Genomic DNA, 3506 nt, shown 5'->3' on the forward strand with positions numbered 1-3506 from the left:
TTCATCTCTCCCTTGTCTCCCTTATATGCCAATTACAATGATCTTGGGAAGAAATGTTCATTTCTTTGTTCCCCCAGGGATCACAGAACCTAGCATTTTAAGCAAACTCTCTCTCTCTTATTGCACACTTAATGTTTCTTGCATATTTTATGGGAAATGTGTGGTAGATGCTATATTTTTTACTTCTTCTAAAATTGATATATTTATATAATGATGCTCTAAAAATTCAGTAATCTGCCCCTTTAGCAATATAGCAATGATTTTTGTTTTAAAATGGTGTGAAAAACAACCTCCCCATTATTATGAGTGTTCCTACTTACAAAAAATAAAGTGATTTGCATGAGGTAGGTAGTATAACCTGCTGCAGAATCAGATTTCAGTATCTGTCTCCTATTAAAACTGAGTTCAGGTGCTGTGTGGAATAAAATACGTGCAAATCCTGCCAAAGCCTTCCAGTATTTCATAGACCTGCCTGCCTGGGCATGGAAGACATCCCTGTCACATATTTGCTATGTCATGAGCCCATACTTATTTTAACACCTGGGAGCTACCCTTGGGGGCATGGCTGTTTAGAAATCATCATTCTGGGGTTAAGCACCCTGCATTAGAAAGAATTTACTTGATTTGTTTAATATAGGTTTTCAAAATTTACTATTTAAAAGGCCAGAAATAATCTTGTGGGAATATGATATAGCATTGTTTTTTATTTTAAAATACAAGTTTAATTGAAATTCAGAAGTCTTTAATTTCTGTATTTAGTCATTTAAAAATAAAGCCTCAAAGAACAAAACATCTTGATTGATGAACAGTCTTAATTTATCTTTTGAGGGTTTTCCCTGGCATGGCAGACATATCTGCCTTGATATCAACTTATGGAAATATTGCTCATAATGCAGTAGAACCTACTGTAAGAATGTCTCAACAACACTCTTTTGTCTCAAGGGGATGAAGGTGCATTTATAAAATATGTATATTTGGATATTAGACATTTGATTTTATTTCTTGCACAAACTTTATTAGTATTTTTGTGTAAACATAGAGAAAATGGTTACAAATTTTGTAATCTAGTATTAACTGTGTGCCAGAAAGAAGTAGGGATGTTAGAGCATACCATGCATTGTCAGGGACAAGAGAGCTCAAACACTTCAACAATTTTTGGTATCCTTAGATTTTTTTTCATGCTGTTGGGCTATTACTTCAAATATGCTTGGATGTGTGTATGAAATTTTTATTGATTGGTGTTTTATTATGTTAGAATTCCTAGAGTACTTTTTGTCTAGTAACTAGCCTCAAACTGTACAATGATTATCTTCTATGACTATTTGCAGAAAGATGAAACCACTGCTAATAAATTGTTTGATTAATTAGATTAAGGGGATGAAAACAAGGTAATGCCGCTAACATTTGATGGAGTTTAGACTTCAATTGTCTCCCTGCAATACACACAAATACTAATAGTACTTTTTGATACACATGAATCCTATGGGTAATATTTCTGTTTCTCTTAGCCAAATTTGCTTGAGAGTATTGTTCTAAGCTAAATGCCAATATCAAAATTCAATTTCTTTAAAAATAGTTGAAATTTTTGAGCAAAAGTGCTTTGATGTAACCTTCTAATTACTAAATAGAAGTTGACATTAATTTGAAAATAGCTTAGATTTCTGCTTATTTTTCTTAATTGATTCAATTTATAGAGTACTGATATATGATGTACAATTAGAAAAAATTAAAAATTAGACTTAAGAAATTCAGGAATTTTAGTGACAAAATGGAGCTAGAAATTAAATTATTGCAAAAAAAATACTGTAAACCCTATACTTTTTCATCAGTATTTCAGAATTGTTACTAAAAACTATGTTCATCCCTGCTTTGTTCATAATAGCCATAAACTGGAAGCAAAGTAGATGTCCTTCAACCAAAGAATGGATAAAGAAAACGTGATACATATACACAATGGCGTATTACTCAGCTGTTAAAATATGACATCATACAATTTGCAGGCAAATGGATGGAACCAGAAAAAGCCACATTAAGTGAGGTAACCCTGGCCTAGTACAAAAATGGAATGTACTCACTTATAAGTGGGTATTAACTTGTAAGTAAAAGATAATCTTGCTACAATCCACAAACCCAGAGAGGCTAAGTAACAAGGAGGACACAAGGAAGGACTCATGGATCTCCCAGCAAAGGGAAGCAGAATAGAATTTGTTTGTGGACTGAGTACTAGTGGAGATGGGAACAGTAGGGATCCCTAGGTAGGAGGGTTGAGGGGAAGAGAGAGTATGGGGAGAACCATTTGGAATTTGGGGTCCTTTGGAAGTGATGTGGAAACCTACTGCAGTGGAAATTTCCTGGATTCTATTAGCAAGAATTTCTAGTGATGGGGTATATGGAGCCTGAACTGGTCATCTTCTGTAACCAGGCAAGACTACCATTAGTGGGACACTGGGACAGCAGCCCAGCCATAAAAGCATCAAATTACAATTTGTCCTGACTGCAAAATATGCTGAAGTAATGGTGGCATATAACTTGTCCAAGCCGGGTGGTGGTGCATGTCTTTAAGCCCAGCACTCGGGAGGCAGAGCCAGGCAGATCTCTGTGAGTTTAAGGCCAGCTTGGTCTACAGAGCAAGATCCAGGACAGGCACCAAAACTACACAGCAAAACCCTGTCTCCAAAAAAAAAAAAAAAAAAAAAAAAAAAAAAAAAAAAAAACTTGTCCAGTGGCCAATCTATGTCTGGTCTAACATGAGGCCAGGACCACAAGAGGAAGCTCAGACCTGATATTGCCTGGATGTCCAGGAACCCGAGTATAGATTGCCCAGAGACCTAGGGTAGAAACAAACATGGCAGGTCAAAGCAGGGACGGATGTCAATGAAATGATTCCTAGTGATATTCTACTATACTCATAGATCAGTGCCTAGCTCAACTGTCGTCATAGAAGACTCATCCAGTAACTGATAGGAACAGATGCAGAGACCCACAATCAAATACTAGGCAGAGCTTGGAGAACCCAGCAGAGAGGGTTAGGAAGAATTGTGGGAACCAGAGTAACGGAGAACACCAAGAGACATGCCACATAGAATTAACTAGTTTTATAGGCCCTCACAGAGACTGAAGTGACAATCACGGAGCCCCCATACATTTCCTACATCCCCGACATATATGTAACGGTCATGTAGCTTGATGTTCTTACGGGCCTCCTAGAAGTGCGAGTGAGGTTGTTTCTGACTCTTTCGCATGCTCTTTGGACCCTTTTTCTTCTACAGAGTTTCCTCGTCTAGCCTTCATAGGAAGGTTTGTGCCTAGTCATATTTTAACGTATTAAGCGGCACTCGGTTGTGCTCCCTGGAAGCCCATGAATTTCTGAAGGAAAATGGAGGAAGTGTGGACCTGGGAGAGAAGTAGGGAGGGCTGGGAGGAGTGGAGAGAGGGAAATCTATAATTGGGTTATGTTGTGTGAGAGAAGAATAAAAGAAAAAAAGGGAAGCTTCAAGCCAGGGCTT

The sequence above is a fragment of the Peromyscus californicus genome, unplaced genomic scaffold (genome assembly GCF_007827085.1).
Source record: "Peromyscus californicus insignis strain IS unplaced genomic scaffold, ASM782708v3 Scaffold_12__1_contigs__length_115047231, whole genome shotgun sequence".
NCBI lineage: Eukaryota > Metazoa > Chordata > Mammalia > Rodentia > Cricetidae > Peromyscus > Peromyscus californicus.